The sequence below is a fragment of the Pygocentrus nattereri genome, chromosome 12 (genome assembly GCF_015220715.1).
Source record: "Pygocentrus nattereri isolate fPygNat1 chromosome 12, fPygNat1.pri, whole genome shotgun sequence".
In the NCBI taxonomy this organism is placed as follows: domain Eukaryota; kingdom Metazoa; phylum Chordata; class Actinopteri; order Characiformes; family Serrasalmidae; genus Pygocentrus; species Pygocentrus nattereri.
Genome location: NC_051222.1, coordinates 42,403,403 through 42,420,076, shown reverse-complemented (window position 1 = coordinate 42,420,076; position 16,674 = coordinate 42,403,403). Strand labels below are relative to the sequence as shown.

General features: G+C 40.8%; 1 pseudogene; it reads left to right on the top strand.

Moving 5' to 3' along the window:
* The first annotated feature begins 347 nt into the window (after positions 1-347).
* LOC119264719 lies at positions 348-15,253 on the top strand (annotated as a pseudogene).
* Positions 15,254-16,674: the final 1,421 nt, after the last annotated feature.

Sequence of the window (16,674 nt, the reverse complement as noted above, 5' to 3'; positions counted from 1 at the left end):
ACTATTATGTATGATGACAAGCTTGTAACAACAGAAGAACCCCTTTTATTTTTGTGAAATAGAAGCATCTAGTAGCAACAGCAGCTCAGCGACGAAGCGGTAGACCACGCAGAGTTCTATATAGGACCAATGTCTACTAAAGAACCTTTGAAGAACCATCTTTTTAAGAGAATATTGTTAATGTTGAGGCCACTGTTCAGCTTCTACTGGTGTCTGAGACCCAGAAGTGAAAAAAACAAGATTATATCAGTGTCACTCCATGCTGGGAACTACATCACATACTCTCTGAGAGGAAACAACAGATTGTTATCAGTCAACAGAAACAAGGAATGTTTCACTTTTGCTTCATGGAAATCACCTGCATTTTTGAAAAGTTACCTGAATTTCCTGTTGTACCACCACAGTTTGACCACTTTAAATCCAGTGTGGGCTTAAAACTACAGCTCAGAAGGGAGAGGAACTACAGCATTACACCACCTCCAGGTAAATGGACAAATCGAATAAGATGAAGAGAATTGCGACAGAATTTGGTCTGATTAGCCTAAAATGATTATATCTGATAATATTTTACTTGCCATAGCCATGTTATGATAAAGCCTTTTTAACTCAGTGAAGAGCGCTGTACATGTTGTATTCGCTAATATCCTCAGACACGCTCACTCATATCCAGATTGTCTATTGTACTGTATTGTTTCTCTACTGTGTTTCAGATGCTGTGCATCTGTGATAACAAACCAAAGGGTGTCAGTGTGTATTATGTCTTATTCTAAACCTTAAAATGAGACCTTTATTTCTTATAGGAGACAAAAACATTTATCAATGACAGAAAATTAGCTTGACCAGGTAATTAATAGTAAGTTTAATACACACACACACACATATATACATATATCAAGTAATTTTGGGTCATTTCTCTTGGTCCATTCATCATGAAATTTACACACAATGTAAAAACAAAATTTTTACTTTGTGTGTACATTTAATTAAAAATGGAAAAAAAGTAAAAGTAAAATGGAGCTACAAGGTTTTGTTCCGATAAGAGCGATATATTCATTTGAAAAGCCATTTGATTTTATTGTATACACACACACACACACATATATATCACAGCTGTCAGAACAAAACCTTGTATCTCCATTTTTTGTGTAAATTTCATGATGAACAGACCAAAAAAACCCCCAACAAAAATGACTTGGAAAGACGTCTGGTTCCACTGACTTACATTGAAAGTAATGCAGGTTTGTTCCTTCTCCTGTAAAGGTACCATTTTGGAGGTGCAAGGTTTTGTTCCGACAGCAGCGAGATATATATGTGTGTGTGTGTGTGTGTGTGTGTGTTGATACTGAATGCAATACATTCACCTATGTTTTGATTTATTTGAAAAGATTCTCCAAACCTGAGCTCAGAGAATGCAAAGAAAACTTAAACCATCATACATGAACATTAATGTGTTTATATGAGACCTGCCAGGAAGGAGCTTTGATTATTGATTAAATCAATGTGTTACAAACACTGGGCTTTATTTACAGAGCATTTTCATTTTATACACTACAAAAGAGAGTTTGCTTTTGTGCTCATGGTTATACAGGTTATTAAAGGTTTGGTTGGAGAAGAAATACAAAAGTCTGGAAAGAAACAATACCTGCTGTTAACGAGTGGCCACGTCATATGACTGCGAGCATGAAGGGAGTTTACCTGTCCTCTTGCGGGTAAATCTGAATTTCTGAGCTTCACAAATATGAGGAACATCCCACTTCCGAAAGCTTTAAAAATCCTCTGTGAGGCTTGGCAGTTTCTGTCTGATGATGGCAGGTTATTAATACACAAACAAAAATGTGTTCTAAGAACGCATCACTACACACAGACAGTTCTTCAAAGGTTCTTCAGTAAAGACAATGGTTCTATATAGAACTATGAGTACTCCAAAAAATCATGTATGCTTAAATGCTTAAAATGGTTCTTCTGACTGATGGAGAATTTGCTGTAAATGGTTCTTTATTGCACCAAAAAGGGTTGTTCTGTTGTTGCAGTGTCAAGTGTGTATACGTAGAAGAACCCTTTTTGGTGCTACACAGAATCCTTTTCAAAAAGGTTGTATATAAAACCATCTACAGCACATTATACATAAATCTGAAGAACCATTTCACCATGCAAAGAACCAATTAAGCATGTAAAGGGTTCTTTCAGAAGCCATGGTTCTATATAGAACAATTTTTCTTATTAAAGAACTCTTGAAGAACCATCTTTTTAAAGAATGTATACAACAAATTTTCCATAAATCTAAAGTTTTGCATGCAAAGAACCATTTAAGCATGTAAATGGTTTGTCAGGTGTTAATGGTTCTACGCATAACCATGGTCTTTACTAAAGAACCCATGGAGAACCATGGAGTGTATGAATCCAATGTAATCCTTCTAGACAAAAACATCACTTGTTTGCATCATTTTTATTGTAATGCTTTGTTAAGCAATCCAAAATTATGATTAACATGCCCCTGAGCCAATCACAATTGTCTCTAAATATTCTTTTTTCAATTAACTGAAGAACAAACTTTGATGAACCTCCTCAAAACAATCTTATTGAAAGTGGCAGCAACAGTAAATCTGAATGATCAGAATAAGAAACAGCGGAAGGTGTTGATGAAGAACTCATGCAATCCTGATAATGTAAAGGGTGGAGCTACTTTATTTCGTTCCTGAAGGTGAAACATTCAAAGAAGCACCATGATGTACATGAGCAGTTGGGCACATCCCAACTCTTTTGAAACAGCGTAATCTGATCAGAAGAACAGGAAAATAGAACTCTTCATCAATATTTCAGCTTTTAATGTATGGAGAAAGAAGCGCTGCACATGATGCCAAGAACACCACATCCACAGTGAAGTATGAGGGTGGGAGCATCATGCAAACAGCACCGGGACTTTCAGGATTCCTGATCTCAACCTTGCTTTCTGTTATGATGTTAAGCACAGCTAATTTGTTCTCCTCGTAGATGACAGATACCTGCTGAGAGGATGGAAGCCTCCACTCCCACTGCATCCCACTGTGTTGATTAAGATTAGGTTACAAATACATTTAACCAGTTGGGACTAAATTTGTAACTTGTGATATATATCAGCTCTTGTACATGTTTTGTTGCAAAGTGCTCGAACAGCCCAAAGAAAAACGTTCTTTATATATTATTTGTACCTCAAAAGTGTACACTTTTTCACTTGCAGTGAAAGAAGTTCCAAAAAGTATTTTGAAGGAGCACAAGGAAAGGCTGAGGGAGAAATTCAAATTTATTCATGAGGGTCACGATAAATTTGAACACAAAACCTCCCTGAACAGGATTTACACAGAACTCTACATCGTAGAGAGACGAAGTGAAAGGAAGGACGCCAAACACAAGATCTGTCAGATTGAACAAGAAACACACACTCCAAATGAGTCGCCCATCAGCTGCAATGACATTTTCAAACATACCCCACGATATGGATTACATGGAGAGACAAAAGACAAAGCTGAAGAGGATCAAGAGAAGGGCATTAGAACTGTGCTGACCAAAGGTATTGCAGGCATTGGAAAAACTGTTTCTGTGCAGAAATTTATCCTTGACTGGGCTGAAGGAAAAGCCAGCCAGGACTTCATGATTGTAATGCCTTTTCGGGAGCTGAATTCTGTCAAAGATGACCAGTACAGTTTGAATGACCTCATATGCATCTTCAACCATGAACTCAAAGATCTGCATGCCGCAGTGTATGAGAAATCTAAAACAGTCTTTGTTCTCGATGGTCTGGATGAATTTCGCTCTCCACTCACTTTCACCCAAAGGTTAGTGTCAGATATCACCAAAACATCACCAGTGGACGGTCTAATAGTGAACCTCATTAAAGGACACATCCTCCCATCTTCTCATATCTGGATAACCTCCCGACCAGCAGCAGCGAGTCAAATCCCCTCTCAGTACATCAACCGTCTGATGGAAGTTCATGGGTTCAGTGACCCTCAGAAAGAGGAGTACTTCAGGAGGAGAATCAGTGACCTGGATCAAGCCAATAAAATCATCTCACATATTAAGAAAGTGAGAAGTTTTCACAGTATGTGTTGCATTCCAATCTTTTGCTGGATCACAGCAACCACTCTTCAAAAAAACCTGGATCGAGGCGATACAGAAATCCCCGCTACTCTGACAGAGTTATACATCTATTTCCTGCTGACTCAGGTGAACGTGAAGAACCAGAAATATGAGATGAGTGGGGAGAAAGATTCAAAGAAACTTCTGGAGGCCAATAGAGAGATGATTCTGAAACTGGCCGAGCTGGCATTCAAACAGCTGATGAAACACAATGTGATATTCTATGAAGAGGACCTGAGAGAGTGTGGCATTGATGTGTCTGAGAGCTCTGTGTACTCAGGGTTCTGCACTGAAATGTTGAAAGAGGAGTCTGTCTTTTACCAAAGGAAGGTCTACTGCTTCACACATTTGAGCTTCCAGGAGTTTCTGGCAGCTTTCTATGTGTTTTACAGCTATGTGAACAAAAACATAGAAACACTGGGTATTTTTCTTGGAGGACTGCAGAGATATCACCCTGATTATATTCCATTACATCTCTTGCTGCAGCATGTCTTACACAAAATCTCTGATGGAGACAGTGGACATCTGGACCTTCTCATCCGTTTCTTGGTGGGCATCTCACTGGAGTCCAATCAGAGACTCTTAGAAGGCCTCTTGACGAAAGTAGCGAGCAGCTCAGAAAGCATCAAGGAAACTATCCAGTTTATCAAAAACAAATTACAGAATACATTAGCGATATTCCCTGCTGAAATATCCATTACTCTGTTCCTCTGCCTGCTTGAAATGAAGGACCACTCTCTTCAGGAGTTCTTAAAGTCAGAGAAATGCTATGAACAGGAACTCTCTGTCGCTTACTGCACAATGAAAGCTTATATGCTTCAGCTGTCAGAGGAGGTGGTGGACGAACTGGACCTGAAGAAAGTCTATACGAAGGACAAGGGTCTAAGGAGGCTGGCTGCAGCTGCTAGGAACTGCAGAAAAGCTCAGTGAGTATTTAAAACAGCACTTGTAATATTTTTTTGCTAAAAGTAAAAAAAGGTAGCATTATTGAGTATGGAGAAAAAGAAAATACTAAAATTGTGCACATACTCCATTGTGAGTTCCCTGGTAAATCCAGAAAAAAAAAACATTTAAAATCAGAGGTACATGGTTTTTCAGATCATGATGTACGTCTTTACATATTGTCACACATGCCCAAAAAGGTCTGAATCAGCATTAGATAGATAGATAGATAGATAGATAGATAGATAGATAGATAGATAGATAGATCCTGAAGGAAATTTAGCAACCAGTTGCAGCCACACAACACTGTAAAATAAACAGTAATAAGGGTGTAGACAATATAACAAAAATAAATATACCAGATCCTCTCTACAGGCAGATATACAAATAGAAAAAAAATAAAACCATCTGTGATAATATATATAAGCTGAGATGAAAGGCAGTCTGGTCGCGCTGATCTGCCAGTAAGAACGGGCTTTCACACGGAGCACACGGGAACGGTTTAAGCTGCGCCAGACTGCTCTTGCTAAAGTCCAGCTGCTACCTCACGCCAACCAAACGTAGCTTAAGTGCTGTTTCAGGCGGTTTCGGGGCTAGTTTCGGTCGAGGGGGCGTGGCAAACCCCCTGACGTACACACTCGCGGCATATAAAGGCAGTGTGGTCGCGCTGATCTCCTAACACGCTAACAGCTGTTTGCAGTTTGCACTCCTATTTACCCGCCCAGTCGCTGAGGCGTCAGCTGTTGGGTGAAGACCTAACTCGGGTAAAGACCTGCGAGTCTACCTGCGCGAGTCCTGCTGCCTCCCAAAATGTGCTTCCAACACATCCCCGTTATCTGCCGTATGCACAGAAGGCGCGCAATAACACACAGGCGCCAGAACCATTCTAACCTAAGGCGACTACGGCAAACCACGCCCACTGCTGCCTCATTCTCAGTTAGGCTGTGGAACTGCCAGTCAGCCGTTAACAAAGCTGACTTTATCGCCTCTTATGCCAATCATTTATCATTACAACTACTGGCTCTGACTGAGACCTGGATTAAACCAGAAAACACTGCTACTCCGGCGGCTCTATCAAACAATTATTCCTTCTCTCATACCTCTCGTCCCTCAGGAAGAGGAGGTGGGACTGGCCTATTGATCGCAAATGGCTTGAAACACACGCCACTGCTACCAACAAACACGTACACCTCTTTTGAGTATCATGCCACGCTGGTTACTACTCCAGCTAAACTTGGCATTATTGTCATCTATCGTCCTCCTGGGCAAATGGGCGAGTTTACAAATGAACTTGATATGCTGCTTTCTTCTATCCCAGATCAAGACTGTCCCATGCTTATTCTAGGTGATATGAACATCCACCTTGACAGTCCGTGCTCCACAGACTTCATATCCCTCATGCACTCTTTCGATCTGGAGCAGGTTCCAAGCCCTCCGACTCATAAAGCTGGTAAAAATCTGGATTTAATTTTTACTCGCAAATGTGACACTGACTCACTAACTGTCACCCCTCTGCACCTCTCGGATCACTATTTCATACAACTCAATGTTTGTATTGAGAAAGAACCAAAAGCTGCTCCAACTACGGTCTCGTTCCGCCGCAATCTTAGAGACCTCTCGGCCGACCAGTACTCCTCACTGGTCACTGATAATATGCCTCCACCAGGCTCTTTTTCATCACTCAATGTAAATGATGCCACTGATGCACTCTGCTCTACGCTAAGCTCATGTCTGGACGACCTCTGTCCCCTAACTACTAGAGTCATGCGCTCAAATAAACCACAGCCATGGCTTAAAAATGATACAGTCAGGGAACTGTGCTCCAGGCTCCGGGCTGCTGAAAGAAAATGGGGGGAAAAACGTATACAGGCAGACCTAAAGAACTACCAACTGCTCCTGGCTTCGTTCTCAACCTGCCTCACTACTGCAAAAGCTGAATTCTATCACAGCAAAATCAACTCTCTCACTGACTCCCGGAAACTATTTGCAACGTTTAATACGTTACTCAATCCTCCACCGCCACCTCCGGCTACCTGCCTTACAGCCGAAGCCCTTGCCTCTTTTTTCACTGGGAAAGTGGCGGCCATAAGCAGCCAGTTCACTGATGCAACGTGTAGCGGTCCTACCACATGCTCTGCTCCTCTGTATCCCTCGACCAAAGGTGCCATCTTCTCCTCATTTACTCCTCTCACTGAGAGCGAGGCACTGACTCTTGTAACATGTAGCTGTCCTACTACATGTCCACTTGATCCGATTCCTACCAACCTACTACAAACCATTGCACCTGCTATCATCCTGCTATCACACACACCATCAATGCCTCCATGACTACTGGTGTGTTTCCAACTATCTTTAAACAAGCCCAAGTCACACCATTGCTTAAAAAGCCTTCCTGCAACCCTGCCCAGGTTGATAACTACAGGCCAGTCTCACTACTACCCTTTCTTTCCAAAACTATAGAAAGAGCAGTCTACAGTCAGGTCTCTGGTTTCCTCTCCCAGAATGACCTCCTGGACCCAAATCAATCAGGTTTTAAAAAAGGGCACTCCACTGAAACGGCTTTTATCTGTGATTGAGGCACTAAAAACTGCCAGAGCTGCAGGACAGTCCTCGGTACTCATTCTGCTGGACCTCTCAGCCGCTTTTGACACAGTCAATCATGAATTTCTCCTATCTACTCTATCAAACATGGGTATCTCAGACAATGCGCTACTATGGTTCAGATCGTACCTCACTGGGCGCTCATTCAAGGTATCGTGGCATGGAGAGCTCTCCTTAGCCCACTCGCTATCCACTGGGGTTCCCCAGGGATCGGTACTGGGACCCCGTCTCTTTTCTATTTACACCACCTCTCTAGGCGGGTTATCCGCTCACATGGCTTCTCGTACCATTGCTATGCTGACGACACCCAGCTCTATCCGTCATTCCCGCCTGATGACCCGTCGATCTCTGTGCGGATATCGCAGTGCCTCTCGGACATATCCGCATGGATGAAGGAACACCACCTTCAACTAAACCTGTCCAAGTCTGAACTTCTGGTTATACCAGCTAAACAATCCATCCAACGCAACTTCACCATAACCATCGACTCACTCTCACTCTCCCCGACAAAGGTTGCTAGGAACCTGGGGGTTATGGTAGATGACCAACTCTCCTTTATGCACCATGTTGCCTCGGTCCTGCCGCTTTGCGCTGTACAACATCAGACAGATACGGCCATTTCTAACACAACAAGCCACCCAACTCTTGGTACAAGTAGTGGTCATCTCACGCCTCGACTACTGCAATGCCATACTGACGGGCCTCCCGGCCTGTGTTGTAAAACCACTGAAGATGGTTCAGAACGCTGCAGCGCGTCTGGTCTTTAACTAACCAAAACGGGCGCATGTCACCCCACTGCTCATTGAGCTCCACTGGTTACCGGTTGCTGCTCGTATCAAATTTAAAACTCTTACGATTGCCTACAAGGTGTTAACAGAGCAGGCTCCTTCCTACCTGCACTCGCTCCTAAAGGCTTACAGCACCGCCCGGCCGCTGCGATCCTCCAATGAACGTCGCTTAGCTTTGCCAAACAGTCACACAAAGCAATCGAGACTCTTCTCATACTTGATTCCCCAATGGCGGAACAAGCTACCTTTCACTGTCAGAGCAGGGGCGTCCCTCGCTATTTTTAAGAAACTCCTGAAGACAGAGCTCTTCAGGGAGCACTTGCTCTAATCGCCTCTTGCAAATCTAACCACTACCAACCTCATCTCCTTCTTGCCCTCCTTCCCTTCTCTACCCCGCTTTTACCCTTTGGCCTCCTTTAAGGCCTGACTATGTTTGTTCTATGTACCACATTATTTGTAAGTCGCTTTGGATAAAAGCGTCTGCTAAATGTAATGTAATGTAATGAAAGATGCAGTGAAATAAGCTGCACTTATTTTTTTTGTCCTGCACTCTGTATTGTAGTTTATTGTATTGTATCTTATTGTTATTGTATTGCATTGAATGGCACAGAGTTCTGCGTTCAACTCTGGTTCTTTTTCTCTTGGTGTCTGCAGTGACATATTTGTTTCTAGCAGTATCTGAGCTCAGGACCGTCTTTTTCTCTAAGCTATTGGTAACTAGCAAAGATACTTTCTCTAGATTGACAAAGCACTTCTTGTAAGTCGCTCTGGATAAGAGCGTCTGCTAAATGCCGTAAATGTAAATAATGACTGTACAAGAAGTTATAGGTAAAGGCATATAATGACCACAGAATGAATAAATATATTTAGATATTGGTACCAAATAAAGTATCTAATGTCCAGATGTGCAAAATACGCAATAAGGTATGCAGAAAGTGCAGTATGTGCAGCACGCTGTATATACGTGCAGATGGACAGAGATTCAGATTCAGTCCTCCTCTCTCTCCACCCTTCTCTGCTGACCCTGCTGGGAAGAGTTGAAGAGCCTGATGGCTCTGGGGACAAAGGACCTCCTGAATCTGTGGGTTGAGCAGCTCTGTGACAGCAACCTGCCACTAAACCTGCTCCTCCTGCCCATGATGATGGTGTGCAGTGGGTGGCTATCATCCTACATAATGGAGAGCAGTTTGTGTGATGTCCTTCTCTCAGCCACCTTGACCACAGAGTCCAGTTCCACACCGACCACTGACCCCGCTCACCTGACCAGCTTGACCAGTTGCATCTTGTCTCTCCTTTTTATGCTTCCTTCCCAGCACACCACAGCATAGAAAAGACAGCTGGTAACCATGGTCTGTTAGAACATCTGCAGGAGCGTCCTACAGATGTTGAAGGACCTCAGCCTCCTCAGGAAGTAGAGCCTGCTTCCTGTACAGGATGTCTGTGTTCGCTGACCAGTCCAACCTGTCATCCAGCTGCAGTCCGGGACACCTGTAGGTCATTACCCTCTCCACTTCAACCCCCTCAATAGAGGCTGGCTGTGTGGATGGCCTATCCCTGCAAAAGTCCACCACCATCACCTTGGTCCTGGCAGTGTTCAGAAGCAGGTTGTTCCCACGGCACCACCAGGGCCTTGAACTCCCCCTCCTGCCCTCCCCTTACACAAGCCACAATGGCATGTATGGCGTCAACAATAAAACTGATGAAGATGTGATGACAGTCATAGAAAATTCGCTCACAACATTGAAAAACATGTCTTTAACCAAGTTTTGACTGGGTTCTCTTCAAGTACTCTTTCAACACACTTGCAAAAGTCAGATTAATCTGCTCATTGAGGGCTGAAGCACAACACACATTACAAATGTTCTTGCTCATCTTGCATGCAATTATATATTTCCACCAGAGAGGTCTTCAAATCCCCAAATCCGACAGTGTTATTTTAAAAAGAGTATAACAAAGAGCCCATCAACCATGAACCCAAGGCTTTCCTTGCTCACTTCTATAACCAATAAGCCTGAAATTGTACTTTGCCTTACTGACTTGTTTATGGCTGCTGAAGCCAGGCAGATTAATTAATAGCTCTGTTATGGAAGTCCACTCTTTATGTTATGGATCTTTTATCCTACTGAGGTTAGTACCAGTTCCAATTTACTACATGTGATCAGTTAATCAAAGGCTTCAGGAAAAATGATAATGGAGCCTAGTGGGCTGAAAGCTTAGGGTAGTAGATCTTCAAGACCAGGGTTTTGCACTTCTGATCTAACCCCTTTAGCCCACAGTTCTGTTATAGTCCTTCAAGGATTTATCTGGAGTGTTATCCAGAATTATGGGAAGCTTTGGTAGAGATGAAAGATCTGTTCAATACAGTATTTCAGTAATTTCCTCCACAGGTTTTCTGGTTCTGATCTCAATGACCAATCCTGTGAAACTCTAGCTCTGGACCTACAGTCAGCAAACTCTCACCTGACAGAGCTGGATGTAAGCAATAATCATCTGCAGGATGTGTGAAGCTGCTCTCTGTTGGGCTGAACAGTCCAAACTGTAAACTGGAAAAAGTTCAGAATTTTCTGTTTGACTTACATGCAGCTTATGTTCTTCTAAACAAAGTGGATAAAAAAGTGTCTTGTCCTTTTCATGCAGCCAGATGGTGATAAAGACTATACATAAATAGTTGATTTTTCACACGATTTTAGTGTCATTTGACTAAATTGTCCTAAAGTGATAATAATCAAATGTATTGTCTGGACTGCCCTGTTACAGACTAGCTGGCTGTCATCTCACTAAAGAGATTTGTGAAACTTTAGCCTCAGCTCTACAAGCAGAAAACTCTCCCTTGAGGGAGTTAGATATGACTAACAACAACCTGCAGGATTCAGGGGTGAAGCTGCTCTCAGATGGACTGAAGATTCTAGGCTGCAAACTGGAGACACTGAGGTCAGTGTTCATTGCTTTGGTATGTGTCTACATTACTATCTGTATGTTACTATACTTCTTGCTAACATTACTTATACCACTTTTTTGTTTTTACTGCTTTTTTGGAATCTAGAGATTTTGAATTTATAATTTTGCACAATCAACCCTTAAGCTCATGTCATTACACTATTGTGCCATTTCTCCTATTTAACTGAATAAGTAAAATGTAATTTTTTTTCATAATAAAATTAGCAGTGAACAACAATCCTGTGTATCCCAGTTTTCTGAACACAACCCTATCAAACATAGTCAGGATGAGGTGGAAAAGATTTTTCCCAGTAAAACTGTGAACCCAAATAAACTATCAAACCCCTTATGTTGTGTTACTTTAACAAATTTCAGATGCTGGCATCTCAACTGGGTTCAAATATTGTAACTGATAAAAGTTACCTGGTTCATTGCTTATTATTTATTTTAAGTAATTTTCTCTTAATAACCCACACTTGTACTTTGTTTTGTTGGTAGCCTAGCTATGTGTAACATCACTGAGAAGTGCTGTCAAGACCTGGCTTCAGTTTTGCAAACACCAAACTCATATCTCAAACAACTGGACCTCAGTAACAATGAACTGCAGGATTCTGGAGTGAAGTTCATTATGGCTGGCCTGAAAAGCCCACACTGCAAACTGGAGATACTCAAGTCAGTGTTTCTGAATTTCAATTGCCTGAATTATGTGAATTGTGTAAAATCCATAAATTATTATGCTTCTTCTTGAGAAACGTGTGAAGTGAAACAAAAATGAAAAATTAAAAGTGTTTATTTAAAAACATGATATCTCCATGAATAAACGAATAAAACTATATGTACACCACTTTTATTTGCAATTTTATAGCTCTTGAATTGTTCTTCTTTCAAATATTTAGAACATCAAATATTTCTTTAAACAGTGAAGCAATAATCTCACTCTCCCTCTTTGATATTCATGACCTTAGGTTGTCTGGTTGCATGATCACAGAGGAAGGCTGCTCTTCTCTGGCTTCAGCTCTGAAATCAAACCCCTTGCACCTGCGAGAGCTGGATCTGAGCTACAATAACCCAGGAGAATCTAGAGAGAAGCTGCTCTCTGCTAGTGGCAAACTGGAGATTCTGAAGTAAGCCACACTTATTCAACAGCTGTCGAAACTCAGCATGGTGCTCAGTCAGAAACACAAACACTAGGATTCTGCTTTCTGCACTGCAACCCTAACAGGAGATGGCAATCGACATAGACTTTGTCAGAAACACAGAATTAATTAAATCAGAAATTTGATTAAGACTATATTTTATTGAAAACTTACTTTGATTTATTATGTCTGCTGTGGAATTCAATTCCACCTTTTATTAGGCAGTCAAGCCTAGGACACACTTTGAAGAAACATTTGACAATGGATTTCTGTAAATTAGCTTTTAAATACAATTCTGTCTCTCTTCTTGTATTTATAACATATGATTTTTCGTTGCTTCAGATGATTTTGAATCAACACAAAATTTTTTTCCCTTATTATTTGAAAATTTGGTCTGAATCCAAAAAGAACCTGAAAATGTCTTTTGCAAAATTGGCTTCAAATTGTGAAATGTGTAAACCGTAACCCTTCTCATGTTTGTGTTTGCTTTAGTGTGGACCACGGAGGAAAAGTCTGCATTAAACCAGGACTGAGAAAATGCAAGTCCTCTCTTACACTGTAAAACATAGCAATTGCATTAACTTAAATCAAATCAAATCAAATCAAATCAAATCAAATCAGATTTATTGTCACATCACAAGAGTACAGGAGTACAGGTGAGTGAAAAACTTGGGTGCAAGTTCCCACTGAATGCAGCGACAGTATTTACAACATGGAGTAGAATGGTGAGAGAAAATAGTAATAATCATAATAATAAGTAGAAGAAGAAGAAGAAGAGAGAAAAAAAAAAAAATATATATATATATATATATATACATACATATAAATTAAAATAAAAATTATATTCATATATATATATATATATATATATATATATATACATATATATAAATATACAATATACAATAAACTAACTTAAACAATATACACAGACATACATTATATACATAATCTTATTGCACTGAATGTTAGGTAAAAAGTCATAAAATATAGATACTGCAATGCTGTGTACATGTGCAATAATCTATGTATGTGTGTGAGTGCGGAGATAGTCCAGTAGGTGACTTAGAGTAACTCAGAGTAACGTGCATGGTAGAGACTGAGTCCGAATGTGCAGTATAAAGTAAAGTAAGTGAAGTGCAGGGTAAAGTGCAGAGTGCATTGAGTTCGTATGGGGTGGCAATGGGGTGGGTAGGGCAGAACACTGTTCTACTGTCTGTTCCACAGTCTGGTCGCCTGGGGGAAGAAGCTGTCTCGGAACCGGTTGGTTCTGGTCTTCAAGCTTCTAAGCCTCCTTCCACTCGGCAGCTGTGAAAACAGGCAGTGGTTTGGGTGGGAGGGGTCCTTCATAATCCTTCTGGATTTCCTCAGGCAGCGACTGATGTATAAATCCAGAAGGTTTGGGAGCTGAAATCCGGTGACGTATTGCGCTGTGCGTACTACCCTCTGCAGGGATTTCCTCTCGAGGGCGGTACAGCTCCTGTACCAGGTGGTGATTTTTTGGGTTTACTTATTTGTTAAAATTACTAAAGCACGTCTGGTAGCACATACAATTTCTTGTATAGTCCTCAGTTACTGAGGTAAATCTAGTATTGATCAGTTCATTTTGATCAGTCCTACAGACTGAAGAGTATTTTGCCGAAAAGCTTCCCAACATTCTTTTTTTTTTTTTCTTGGTTTCTGATAATTAACTAGTATTTTTTAATTAATTAATATAATTGTCTTTGCATAATGTTTGTGTCATAGTAAACTTACAATTAACATGAGGTTTGGGTGTATTTGACATGTTTTGTGTTCAGGTTTATCAGTTCAACCTGGAGCAATAAAAGCTAACAGAATGATAGACACAAATTAAGTTATCACAGTCCTCAGAAAAGGGTGACTCTTAATTAAGCCACTTATTCATTACAATACTGTCAATTTAATATAACGGAGTAGTTTTAATCAATGTTTGAGTGAACCTTACTTGCTGCAGAAGTGTGAATCACTACAAATCATTAAAGTATCTATAACTCATATATGAAGCTTTTCAAGCTTGAACCTGTTGAGTACGTTTAGAGATGTCAACTAATTTAGGTTTATATTGGGAGTTTTTTCTTCTAATCGTTCTTCTCTTGTTGTCAGATGCTCGTAATCTCAGGGTGGACCCAAACACAGTGAACGCAGGACTGACTCTGTCTGAAGAGAACAGAAAAGTCACGTGGGTTGGTCAGAAGAACCTGTATCCTGATCATCCAGACAGATTTGAATCTGTGTGGCAGTTGCTGTTCACAGAGAGTCTGACTGGATGCTGTTACTGGGAGGTGGAGTACAGTGGTGGTGGTAAGGGTGCTACCATAGCAGTGGCTTATAAAAGGATCAGCAGGAGAGGTGACTATAATGAATGCTCATTTGGAAGAAATGGAAACTCTTGGAGTCTTTCGTGCTTTGTAAAAAACTGCTGTGCCTGGCACAACAACATAAGAACCATCATATTTCCACCTTCCAGTGGATTCCGGCCTCAAAGACTGGGAGTTTACCTGGACTGGCCGGCTGGCATTCTGTCCTTCTACAGCCTCTCACCTGATTCAAACATGCTGACTCATGTGCACACCTACCACTCCACATTCACCGAGCCGCTCTATGCCGGGTTTGGGGTCTACACAGCAATCAATATCTCTCTGTCTTTGTGTCAGCTGGACTGAAGCAGTGATATTTAATCTAATGAGAGTCATAAAGCAAGACTAAGCTACATCACCCTAATACAAAAATTCTAATTTAAAGCTCGTCAAACTGGGTATGTTGACTAGCACTTCAGTCAAATTTGATATGAATTTATATTCATTTTTGTAAACAATATTCAAATAACACCCACAACACAAGAAGAGGAAGGACTCTTTCGTCCTCAGAATAGCTGCTTGTGAATCAATGCCAGAACTCTACTGGAAGACTCACTGTAAAATATTAAGTGACCCCTGTTCCCACCTTGGTTCTTTAAGGGTTCTTCAGTAAAGTGAATGGCTCTGCTCAGAACCATTTACATCCTTAAATGTTTATGGTGAAATTCAGACAGATGGAGAATGTGCTGTATATGGTTCTGTATGGCATCACAAAGGGTTCTGTTACTTTGCCATGAACAGTCTTAATCTAGTACAGTTCCATATTAAACCTTTATGAGCAGAAGACACTCCACTTTCATTTAATGCACCTTGGTACCAAAAAAGCAAATGTTAACAAATCAAATACAAAAATACATTCTAAACAATATTTTCACAGCAAAACACAAACAGATGTTTGTATATCTGCATAACAGAACAACATAACAGGAAAATACTGTTGCTTAAATCATACACTCTGGGATGGTTATTTAAAGGTTCTTTAGTAAGTACAGGGAACAGTTCTGTTTAAAACCATCTGCAAGCTTAAATGGTTCTTTGCATTGTGAAATGGTTCATTGATAGAGAATGTGCTGTATATGGTCCTTTGTAGCACCAAAAAGGGTTCTGCTCTAGTTACGATATCAAGTTTAAACAGTAGAAGAACTCTTTTTGGTGCTATACAGAACCCTTTTCCAAAAGGTTCTATATAGAACATGCCACTTTGTATCAATCTGGAGAAACCTTTCAGCATGGAAAGAACCATTTAAGCATGAAATGGTTCTGAGTGTTGAAGTATTGTGAAAATTTCTTGCACTATCACAATAGTTTTGCAGTATCGCCTAGCTCTGATAACCCTAACTTATACACTTAGATACTCCTCCAAGGGTTCTTTAGTAAAGAAAATGGTTCTATATAGAACCATGAACACTCAAAGAACCCTTTCCATGATGAAGGGTTTCTCTGCATGATGAAACGGTTCTACAGCCTGTTCCTACATTGGTTCTTTAGGGGTTCTTAAGTAAAGTGAATGGCTCTGCTCAGAACCATTTACATCCTTAATGGTTATGGTGAAATTGTTCTTCAGATTGGTTGTGCTGTATACGGTCCTATATGGCACCACAAGGGTTCTGTTATTGTTACAATGTCAGGCTTGTAACATGGAACTCTTTTTGGTGCTATACAGAACCCTTTTTCAAAAAGGTTCTATGTGGAACCATCAACAGCACGTTCTCCATTAACCTGAAGAACCTTTCACCATGCAAAGAACCATTTAATCATGAAATGGTTCTGTGAGTG